This window comes from Gossypium arboreum, chromosome 8 (assembly GCF_025698485.1).
Source record: "Gossypium arboreum isolate Shixiya-1 chromosome 8, ASM2569848v2, whole genome shotgun sequence".
Classification (NCBI taxonomy): domain Eukaryota; kingdom Viridiplantae; phylum Streptophyta; class Magnoliopsida; order Malvales; family Malvaceae; genus Gossypium; species Gossypium arboreum.
This window is the reverse complement of record NC_069077.1, coordinates 141,073,876-141,087,151: the sequence shown is the minus strand read 5'-3', so window position 1 is coordinate 141,087,151 and position 13,276 is coordinate 141,073,876.

The following is a 13,276-nucleotide window of genomic DNA, read 5'->3' as shown; positions in this document are numbered from 1 at the left end:
CGCCCGTATGATGGCCCGTGTGGTCCTTAATCAATAACAGTAAGTTACACGGCTGTAACACCCCTAACCCGTATCCATTGCCGAGCAGGTTTGAGCATTACTACCATTTACGATCACTAAAAAATTTAAATACTTACCGATTCAATGCATCATATAAATAAATATATTACCATTTAATCAACAGTTTGATGTTGTATAAGCATCAAACAACAACATTGTTAGTATACTTGCACATATCTCATATAAATTCAACAACGATATATCTATTTTCTCGACATATCGCACTTGAGTTTAATAATAGTCTCAATTACATAATTTCCTTGTATCAACATATCAAAGATAATCATATATGTACATGTCATGAAACATATCATGCTCTTACCGTTTCTTCATAAGCATATATCATTCATTTCATTATATCAATATTTCATGCTCCATCATTTCCATATATTTTATGTATATTTATTAGGTAATAGCTTATATCAAACTTAACATAAATTATATTTCATGTACTTATACTTATTTCGTTTATCTATCTTCATAATTATTTCATATAACCATTCGTCATCGATACATATTACACGAATATCAATTGTTCAACAGATGCTAGAGCGTCTCCGTCCACGGTCTTATTTATCTTTGACATGATGCCATAGTGTCTTTCAACTATGGTCTTACTCATTTTCGTCATGTTGCCATGGTATCTTTCAACCATGGTCTTGTTCATTTCATATCACATTGCCATGGTATCTTTCAACCATGGTCTTACACATTCATATCAGTTGCCATGGTATCTTTCAACCATGGTCTTACACATTTTATATCAGGTTGCCATGGTATCTTTCAACCATGGTCTTACACTCAGGTTGCCATAGTATCTTTCAACCATGGTCTTACACATTTCATATCAGAGAGCACACTCCCGCGAACCTCATCCTTGCAGCGGGATTACCGGTCGAGCTAAATCCCTACAATATAAACTCATAGAGTATTGTCGGGATTACGGTCGAGCTAAATCCCAACGACAATTACTCTAATGAGATTGGATCTGAATTACCAGTCCATGCTAAATTCAGACCCTAATTCGGATTACCCGTCCGGGCTAAATCCATTTTACACGTATTCTTCGGGAGGGCTATATCAGGATAGGATCACCCGTCCGGCTAGATCCTTTTACCGTCAATTCCTTTTCGAGATCCATCAATTTTCCTTTCATTCAACCGAGATTTCTTCCCATTTTATCAAATATATCAATGTTTTATAAATTTTCATACAATGAACATTCAAATCATATTCACATCAATAACATACAATCTCAAGCATTTCGAATATAATTCAAGTTACGAACTTACCTCATTGATTGCTCGTGTTTATTATTTCATTATTCGATATATTTTCTTTTCCATGATCAAGTCTCGTATTTGTGTCGTCGGATCTTTATAAATAAATTTGATCATCATTTTCATTCATTTCATATTCTAATACATTTAATTAATGCTCTAGGCAAAATTACCATTTTGCCCTAAACTTTAATTAATGACGATTTCATCCTTAGGGACGGAAAGTAAAATTCTTGCAATTTAATCCTTATTTCCAACTATTATTCTCATATATATTGATAACAGTCCATGAATTCTATAAAATATCAAAATTTTCCATAATTTCAACACTTTTCAATTTAATCCTAAAACATGTTTTCCCGATCTTGAACTAAATTGATAATTTCGTTAAATTTTTGTAATTTAAATAATAAAATAATCTATTTCATGCAATTTAGTCATTTCGACATTTTACAAAATTGCCCATAAAATTTTACTTTTATTCAATTTAGTCCTGAGCCTAAAACATGAAAATTAGCCATGATAGATGAATATTCATACATATTTTCCTCCTCCTCCTCTCCATTCCACATCCTTAATTTATATAACATACAACAAGTAACATTATCAATAATTTCACTATTTACTTATATGTACATTCAAAACTGTCTATTTGCGTCATAGTCACTAAATTATTTATATATTAAGCTACAGAACTTGAAATTAAGATCCGTTAATTTTTCCTGAAACTAGACTCACATGTATTCTTATCATAAAATTTTCAGAATTTTTGGTTTAGCCAATTAGTACAGTTTATTCATTAAAGTCACCCCTGTTCTGCTGTCTGACAGTTCTGACCCTTCTTCACTAAAAATTAGTTATCTCCTTTTACAGAATTCAAATGATGTTCTAGTTTGTTTCTAATAAAACTAGACTCATTCAGGATTCTATAAATATAAATTTAAGCCTCTAATTATTTTTCTTCATTTTTTTTATTATTTTTCAAAGTCTGAACAGGGGAACCCGAATTCATTCTGACCTTGTCTCACAAAATTCATTATATATAAAAATTTACAAATTCATTGCTTACACTGTTTCTTCTGTGAGAAACTAGACTCATTAAGATTTAATTCCATATTTTTTTTATCTTCTAATTAAATTTATAAAATTTATGGTGATTTTTCAAAGTTAGACTACTGCTGCTGTCCATAACTGTTTTAGTGCAAGATATTAATTACCATGTTATAACACCCTTATTTTCTTTTTCTACACCATTTCTCATCACTTTCTCTTATTTTCTATTCACTAACATATCAAGAACATAGGACCTTATGTAATAAAACTCTACTATAACATTATTTCCATGATTTATCAACAATAACAAACTTAAAAACGTATTGAAATCTTGATGTACTTACCTTATTCTCTTGATACCAATCTTTAACTTGATTTTCTCTCTCCTCCAGCTTCTATTTCTTGAATCCAACTTGATATTCTAACTCCCCATGTTCTCCTTAACATTTCTCTCTCTTGGTAGCTATGGAAATTCATTTGATTTTTGGGTGAAAATGGTGAATTTTTGGTAAAAGGACCAAATTGTAAAGAAAGTAAAACTTTCTTTCTTCCTCTCTTTCTCTCACGTTAGTTTGCATGGAAAGGAAAGATGATGAAAATTCTTCATCTTTCTTTCCTTATATACTAAATAAATAATAATAAAATAATATTAAATATCTCATAAAATATTAATAAAATAATATTTATCTAATTAATTAATTTAAAATATCATTAACATAATCATTACATTCTAGAATTCTCTCTCTTACTAATTGACCATTTTGCCCTTCATGATCTTTTAGAATTCCATCCTTGAGTCATCATTTAATTTGGTAAAATTACAATTTAGTCCCTCATAGTTCTTCACTTATTCAATTTGGTCCCAATTCATCCATTTTCCTTAGTTTCTAGATCATTCTACCCTTAAAATATTTACACTATTGGTCCTTCAACTTTTTCATATTTACACTTTAACCCTTTAAGTCTTGAGTATTTACTCTTAGGCAACAAAACTTTTCTAACTTTTACAATTTAGTCCTTTCCTGAATCAAGATATCATAATTTACTTCCCAATGTTGCCATAACTCAAAACTTCCCTTTTTATCACTTTATTTCCTTATTTTATTATATCAAGGATAATATATTACTGTAAAGATTTTCAGGGTATTACAACGGCCGTGTCTTGTTTCCGTGTTAACCCTATACCAACTTGGTCACACACGGCTTGAACACACACCCATGTGCTAGCCCGTGTGGCCCTACTTCGATAAACAGTGAGTTACACAGCCGGTCGCACAGCCTTTCACATGCCTTTGTGGCTCACACGGCTTAGCCACACGCCCGTGTGCCTGGCCGTGTGGTGTTGACAGTCACTATTTTCGTCGACCTAAAACCTGCGAAACTTGCAAAATTGTTACGCACCTGATTTCTCCTTGTCGGAAATGGTTACGGAGACTAACCAGACCCTAATCAATCATTTCACAACCAAATTCACAAATCAATTTCCACATTTCAACAACATTACTCAATGTCAAACATGTCGACAACTTCAACAACACACTCTTATACATTCCAGACTTACCGAAATTCAGCAACGATCACGAATATCAACCTGTTGTTGTTCCTTGCCAGAAGTATTCCCGTCTATAGAGAAAACAATGATCGTTTATTAGCGATTCATACAACTCACAGTTTATTTGATTTATAACAATTTAGAAACGAAAAAAACAAACATGCAACGCTCACGTTATCAAATACTTACTCAACGTCCCTCTAACTAGCAATTAGCAACAACACTTACTGATTTCGTACCCATCTTGACCGTAAATTATATATTAAAAAAAAGAACGCGAAGAAGAAAAAGAAAGGAATGGGAGTTAAAGGAACAAAGAAGCAAATCTATCGTTACTTAATTATCTAACTTCCACTTAGCTTTTCCGGCATTTAGCAAAATTTTTCTAATGCATACAAGGAGACTCGAACTCAGGACCAAACAAAATATAAATTAATGCTTAACTAATGAACCAACAAACTCATTCTTGTCTTAATATTGTAACAAATTGAACTTAAGCGGCAATGCTTGCTTATAGGTAGTTTTAAAAACAATAAAACTTTGACAGTGCAATTCGAACCCCAAACTTTAAACACAAAAGCAGAACACAAAATTAGAGATATAGAAATTAATTACTGCAGATTTTTCCCAGTTAAAAACTAAAAATTTCGGGGCATTACAGTGATTATATTGAAGCTATTACGAGGTTTATCGATTCTCGACGAATAACACTTTTTAAAAATTTTAAAATCTCCTCAAAACTATTTATGGTACCCATTCATTTGATAACTTCTTATAGTATTTTCTCAAGTTTCACTAATTCTCTCAAATTAAAGCACGATCAAGTAGTAGTAGCTTTGGATGTAAGTCATTATAAAGATGTATATGAATTCCCTCAAATTAAAACACTATCAAAGGTGATGGTCTTCGTGGGTGACAATATGAGAGATGTTGAAGGATCTGTTGGCTCTTGACGAATGATACTTTATAATTTTTTTTCAACGGATCAAAATTCCTTCATCAAATTTGTCTATTAAATTTACTTTGAAATTAATATTTTAAATGTAAAAAAACCCTTCAAGATCATAGACTATGGTCATTCCCAACTTTTTAATTACTTTATTCTAATGCATGGTCAATAAGAGGAGAGCAAGCAAAGCTATGCAAACGCAAGGGTTAAGTTATTGGGATGAGTTGTGGTTTTTTGGGTGAACACCCTTGGGTTCAACTCTCTACATTTTAAAACTTGAAATCTAACTCGATTAATTTATACAATTACTCCTTGACTTTTCGAATATATATATATATATATAAACTGAATCTTTAATATTTAAAATAATTTTATGAACCCTTCATAATTTTTTTTTTATAAAAAAAGGGAAAAGTGTTAGTGTAAGCATATGGTTGCAAAAGCTTAGACAAGCAACATAACAACTAGTCATGGTGGAATGGAAGTTGAAAAAAGGATTTGGGTGTAGAAGAAAAGGAAGCTATCTTTAAAGAAGAATTTTCACTAACATTCTATTTGTATACCTAGTGGGTTTCTTTTAGGGTTTTGGGGTCCTCTTGGTAAAGGTGCATATGTACCTAACTCCTTAAAATTAATTAACCATGGCTTGACCTTTTATGCTTTTGGCTTTTTCTTTGGTGAATAAAAGAAGACAATATCATGTTTTCCTTAGAAACAAAAAAAAAAAAAAGAACTCATCTCACTCTTTGCCCCCATCTTCCAGTTCTTTATGCTTGTTACACTACTTTGAGATCATTTCATCATTAAACTTTGTGCTTAGGGTTGATAAATTGAATACAATATAATTATACATCATGAATACAAATAAAAATTTTAAATTTTGATCGAGTTTTAGCTTAGTTGACATTGTTGTTATTGTAACAATCCAGAGGACATGAATTTAAGCGCATTTAAGCACATTTTTATTCTAATTTAAGGGTTGGGAGTAAAAAATATATGTATAATGGATTGTATGAAACTGTGATTCTACATCATCCTTATCCCTCTCCAATAGAAGCATGACAAATTAGATTTTTCCTCTTAATTTTTAGCATTTTTAGTTAGATTTAAATTTTTTCAGGAGGAAAAAGCTGGAAATCAGGAGGAAAAATCTTATTTGTCATGCTCCTATTAGAAAGAAATGATGTGGAATCACAATTTCACACAATCTTTTTTCTCTCTCTATATATTGGTAAATTCAATTCCATATGACATGCGAAGTAAAAAATGTTGACATGGGAGTCAAGTAAAGGTTTAATTTGTTCTAGATATTGCAATTATTTTACTTTAACTTTTACCAAACTAATATTTATATATTACATTTATTAGTTTATCAATTTAAACTGTAAATGTTATTAAATTTAACAAAAATTACAAATTCTATAAAATAGTCAAATTAAAAGTTTTGGAATTTTTAAATATTGATTATAAGGTAAAAAATTGAAAAAACTTAAAATGAGGTTAAAATGAAATTTTACAAAATTTAGGAGGGCTAACCCTGCAACCCCTAAATTCTCCCTTGCTATATGAGTTCATTTTTGACACATTGATAGTAGAGTTTTTTTAACTCCACACATTGAGTTAAAAAAATGTAATTTATATAAATCAAAGTAGTTAGTATCACGTTGGTAGACATATAATTTCTCTACTGTTATTGGTACGTATCGATCTATTTCGGTGTACCGTTTCAGATTTTATCAATATTTTTAAAAAGAATTAAATATATGTATATAAAAATATTTACTAATAAATGAAATTGAATAAATTTTAAATATAAAATATTTATCAGTTGTATAAAATACTCATTAATAAGCTCCACGTATAAAAATTCATCATTCAATAAATTCAAAATTAATAAGGAAAAAAACCCGAAGGGTGAGAAGATTTTTTTGATAAAAGAAGTTGAAGGATGAGTGAGGATTTTTTCTTTGATAATCAAGCGAGTGAGTTTTTTTTCTTTTATATATTTTAAATGTGAAAATATGTCTTAAAAAAAAGTTTTTACTTTCCAATGTAATATTTTTTATTGGTCAAGCCATATATAGTAAAAAATAGTTAAAATTTTTATATTTTTTAATACTATTCATGCAACGGCGGATGCACCATGTTCTGGTTAGTGCGATAGGTACGAACTAGAATTTTCACCCGTACGGAAAAAGTTGTTGCTTGTTCTGCGTTAGTATTGAAACAATGTGCACTGATTGGTATGACCGGAATCGATGCGGAACCGACTGAAGTTTCAAATTTTTTTGGAAAGGAAAATTTAATGGTTATTAATTTAAAAAGGGGGAAATTGAATTGGTTTGATAAATTTATGAAGTAGGCGAAATTAAGTGAAAGAAGAAAAAGAAAATAGAGAAATGAGCATAGAAGAAAAGGTAAATGCATGCAAATTTGGGACACTAATTATTGGAATTTTTGCATTGCTATATATTCAAAAGCAAAGCTTCCTCCTAAAGCCAAAAATCTAAAGTCTTAAGCAATGATGGAGTGGAAGATAAAGAGAATGAAAGGAAAGGGAGTGAAATGATGAGGTTGGAAGAAAATTAATTGAACCTTTTAACTTTATATAATTCTTAATAAAATATTCTTAAAATCTTTTTTATTTAGAAAAGTAATTGATTAAATATGATTTTTAAACAAATGTTAAGTCAATAAGCAATACTTTTCTTAATAGTAAAAGGGTATATGTTCGAATCATATCTGTTTTTTTTTATAAAATGTTTAGAATTACTTATAATCCCTCCTTAACCTATAAATATGTGGATAATGCATATCAACGTATTCAAATTCATGTCCTTTTAGATTAACAATAATACTCATACCAATCGAACTAAGACTCAATCGATAGATTTTTTTAGGAAGTAATTTCTTTATATAATTCTCAAAACCCTTACATAGGGGTAGATGAGAATGTAACGAACAAACAAGAGTCCTGACCCAAAAATAAAAAAAAAATTATAATTTAATCCCTTTATAAATAATAATATTTAAAAATGATAAAATCATAAATTAATATATGATAAAATTATATTTTAACTTTTAAAAATTTTATAATTTAATTCTAACCCATCATAAAAATTACTAAATTTACACTTAATTAAAAGATAACGAATTTAAACACGCTCAAATTCATAACCTTTATATTATTGTAACTAATAATTTGATAAACCGATCGAAATAACCTAATTTAATAAATTTAAACCATATATATGGCTTGATGGCAGACTTGATGGCAGACAAAAATGAGTAGCATGGAATAGATATACCCAAAAATATCACAAAAGAGACAATCACAATCCTCATTTTTTTCCCCTTTTTTGCTTGATATATAGATTTCCCATGGAAAAAAACCTCTAAAATGGCCACTTTCATATGATCATCACCACAAGTCTTCAAATTCCAATCCCCAAACTCTTTCATCTGCAAAATCTGCACCCATTTTTATCGCAACATCAGGCACCAAAACCCATGCATTTTGACTCTTACTGTCCGCTCTAATATTGTCAAAACTGTTCCATTTTTTCTTCAGAAGCTCAAACTCCAAGGCTTATCAAGAAAAAACCAAAAAACCCTTTCCCATCATAAGTTTTAAAAAAACCCAGAGCCCCCAAATAGCAACGAATGACATAAAGAGAGTGTTCGTACATTATACACCTTTGGGGGTAAAAAAGGGGTTTGATTAAATCCCATGCATGGTGTTTGAAATTTTGAAGAATATATTATGAAGATGAAGAGTTCAAGCAAAAAGCTCATTTGCTTTTATTTGCTTCTTCTTTTGTATTTCCAGTCTTCTTCTTTTTCTTCTTGTTCAAGCTTTGTTGTTTCAGCTTTTTCTCAACAGTTGATGCCTGTTGAATCCCATGGTGGGTTTGAAGCAAATGATGATGATGATCATGGTGATGAAGGTGAAGATTTTGGTGATGAAAAGAGAAAAGTTTATACAGGTCCAAATCCTTTGCATAATAGATGATTTTGTTTCCTTTCCAGCTATATATGCTTCTTCTTTTTCTTTCTTTCATTTTTTGTTCTTCTTTCTAATATATTGGATGGATATGAGCTTTTCTTTTAGTTGTTTTGTTTTTTAGGGAATTAATTTTGTGTAATATGAAGCCAATCAAGCTTATAGTTTGCATATAAATGATAAATAATTTTGATTATCAGTGGTTGTCTTTTATATATATATATATATATATATATATATATATATATGTACATGTATGAGATCATTGTTTCTTGCCATTGATTGGGCTTGGATGGATGTTTTCTTCCTGTGTATTTATTTTATTTTTGTTTAGTATTACAGATCGTTACAATATCTAAATTTACCGTGACCACTATTATTACACTAAATTTTTGATATAATAGCTGTGAATGATGCTTATTAAACAACATGAAACAATTCAATTACATTGACTAAATTCTAAATTACCCATTGTTCACTAGTGGAAGTGTACTATCACTTCTTCTAAATTTAAAATCCTTAATATAATATTTGGTATTTGAATTAAATATTTTTTAATTTGATTAGATATCTAAATTTGACATTTTTTCTTAATTTGATACTTAAGTTTTTTGGATCCAATTTGGTACTTGAACTTAGCACTTCTTTCTAATTTGGTACTTAAGTTTTATTTTAGGTTCAATTTGGTACTTAAACTTATCAAATGTTATACAAATTACTTCAAAACACTAGCAATTTGTGTTTTTTTTTAATGAAGGGATGGAAATAGCTAATGTATGACTAACATGTGATAAATGACATGGAATTTAGTGGCAGAAACAATTACGATTATTTGGAGTTTCTTATGTTTTGCTAAACAATATGGTCAAATTTTACTTTTTATTAGGGCTGAGACTATTTTGACTATTAATGGCAAGAATGATTCGAGAGGGACCACATGCTTAAAGCATAGTCTAGTCTTCACAAAGCCCTCAATTCCATAAAAATATAGCTGGTGTTAGAGAAAAATTGTGTTAAAAAATTGTGCATTAAGATATGATTAATTGAATAAGAAAATAAGAGTTTTAAAACCCAAAATAAAATAAATTCATTCATTTAAATTAATAAAAAATACATTAAATTAATTAAAATAAAAGTAATTGAACATTTAAAATGCAAAAAAAAAAATCATGCTATCCGCCACATGTGGATCATACGTTAGTTATTTTTGCTACCTCATAAAAAAACAACATTGTTAGCATACTGGAGTAATTTGTATAACATTTGATAAGTTTAAGTATCAAATTAGACCAAAAGCAAAAGATTAGGTGCTAAATTAAGAAAAAGTGTTAGTACATGTACTAAAATGGATCTCAAAAAGATTAAGTACCAAATTAGGAATAAGTGTCAAGTTCAGTACCGAATTAAGAAAAAGCATCAAGTTCAAGTACCAAATTGAACAAAAAAGTCTAGGTATAACAAATTAGAAAAAAAAAAGTATCAAGCTCATGTACAAAATATTACATTAAGCCATCAAAATATAAGTGGTTTTGAGTTTTGTTGAGGGAGTCAACTCCTTTAGGAGAAGTTTTTGAAGTTTTGTCCATTAGGTACGTAGTTGACAAGTCTCCCCAACAATTGAAGGTATTGTCTCAATGTGGGAGTTTTGTCTCTCATGCTTTGCCAAGAGTCAGTGTGATGTGAGTGGTTTCTTGAAGGGCTTGATTCACATAGGAGTGCTTAGTTGGCACCTTCAAGACTAACGAAATAGGTGTTCGTATATAGACTTGTCACAGGCAGGGTCAGGTGGCCTACCCAAAAAGTGGAAGGGCTTGGACAAAAATATAAGCCCGAAAAATGGGCTTAGGTAAAAAAAAAAAAAGCTTGTTTAGAAAATAGGTTAAGCCTCGAGTAAGGTTTTTTGGGCTCGGGCCCCAACCCTAAATTGCCAAAAAAAAACCCTATTGTTTTGCTGCTGTTTTTCCACTATTTTGTTCTTGTTTTGCTGTCGTTTCACTATTATGTCACTATTATTTTGTTGTCGTTTTTTGGATATTGTATTACTCTTGTTTTATTGTTAATTTTGTTACTATTTTAGAGACATTTGCTTGTTAAGTTGCAACTATCTTAGTGTTATTTAAGTATAAAGATTTTTTAAATTTATTTTCAATTTGTTGGGAAACATTTATTTTAATGTTTTTAGTATTTTCGATGTATTATATTTTCTATATAAAAATAAAAAAAATTAATATGGACGAGCCGAGTTCGAGTTTTATCATTTTTATTAGGGCTAGGCTTAGACAAAAATTTAGGCCCATTTTTCAAGTCAGGCCGAGCCTAGGATTATCAATCGGGCCTAGAATTTATTAGGGAGTAGTCCAAACCCAACCCCGCTCAGCTCATGAACAACTCTATTAGTATAGGGCATGAGTATAATTATGTAAATAATTTGACTTGCGTGCAAGGGGGGACTCAAACCACAAACTCACGCTCTCAAGTAGCTTCATAATTATTCTCATGCACGATACTAACACCTCTTTCAAGTCTTACAAGTACTATAACCAAGGCACTCTCAACTTTGTAAACCAAGCTCTTTGGATAGTTGCACACAATACACTGGCTCTAGATAGAGCATAGGAGACAAAGACTCCATTGAAAGATAATATCTTTAGTTGCTGAGAAACTAATTGACTATCCGACAAATAACATTTCAAATGCTTCTCCTAAAAATACCAATCCCCTATACCAGTGTCTAATTCTCCATGACATAACCAACAAGTAGTACGTCGAACTACTAGCCCCATCTTTGTGTATGATCCATAGTGTGTAATCTATTTTGCACAGCTAACAATGTTATAAATGAATAAAATGTCATGGAACCTTCTCTTTCTTAAACTTGTTCTCAAATTCAAATTTTATCGTAATTGAGTTTTTATTAATTTTATATAAAATATATAAAAAAACAAAATCATCTTAATAAATATATAATTTATTTTGTACATAGAAAGATATTTTAATAAATTTCCAATTGAATAGATGTTTGATTGATTCGTAACACTAATTCAATCAAAAACTTAAATGTAAGTATAAATTTCGATAATGATTGGATTAAAATTTTGAATTTTTATTTTAGAAAAATTACAAATATGTGAGTCTTGAAGGTGGGTGGTTTATCATATCTTTCTTGGCTGTAAATTAATTATTATGACTATTAAGATGTCAATTTTTCTTCTTTAATGATGGAATTCTTCATTAATAATTCTTAATTATAGCCAGTTTGTCCAATATCTGACATGATGTCCATAATTAATTGTAAAAGTAAACTATCAACTTATTTGATGTTGATGATAGCTTAATTACCTAATATTTTGTACAATGATTTATTAATTAAATTAATTGGTTATTATTAGTGTTAGAGTTTTTGTGATTCAATTACATTTGAATAAATAAATACAAGTGATAAAATAATTAATATATGAAATTTTATATAAATATTTATAATTTCAAATATGATTATAATTAGATGGGGTCGAAATATTAGAATAAAAATTTTAAAATCTGAAATTTAATAATTTTTAAATCTATTTTAATTATTATTAATTATTAAAGCTCTTTTGAAATAAAAATCAATATAAAAAAAGTCTTAAAACCCATTGAACTTTAATTTCAATTATTATCATTCATGTTGGATATTTAAAATAATTTGGTAAATTATCTCGTTAATCACTTTAAATAGGAATCAATTTTATTTTGGTCATTTTAATATATTTTTGGTTAATTTCGTCATTGCCGTTTAAGAAATTGTTCTAATTGATTACTCTACCGTTAAATCCATCTTTTCTGCTGTCATTTTCCTCATGCTACTCTTTCTTAAACTCATCTATTCCATCAACTTGTCGCACCTTCACTTTTAGGGTTCAAGATTTAAGGTTCGTAAGGTTCAAGGTTCAAGATTCAAGTTTTGGTTTAAGGTTTGGGGTTCAGGATTTAAGGTTACCAAAATAATGTGTTAATTGATATGGAAAAAATTGTTAAAATGTTATTAAATAATTGGAAAAGGAACTATGGATGATGTGGTGAAAAATGTTCATAAAATAATTTCTTATTTAAGGAGGGATCATTCTTTTTTTAGTTATTTTAATTTTTTTATGTTAATTTAGTCATTAACGTTCAAGAAATCATTCAAATTGATCACTCTACTATTAAATCCATCTCTTCTGCGGTTAAATTTCTTTCAAATTTTTCTTCTTCTTTTTTTTCTTTCCTTTTTGACTTTTCTCCTCTACTCATCCTTCAACTCATCTATTCCATCAAATTGCTACACCTTCACCTGATTAGCTCCTTCTTTTAAGGCTTATATATCTTTCTTTCCTCTAATCTTGTTTAAATAAACAAAATGA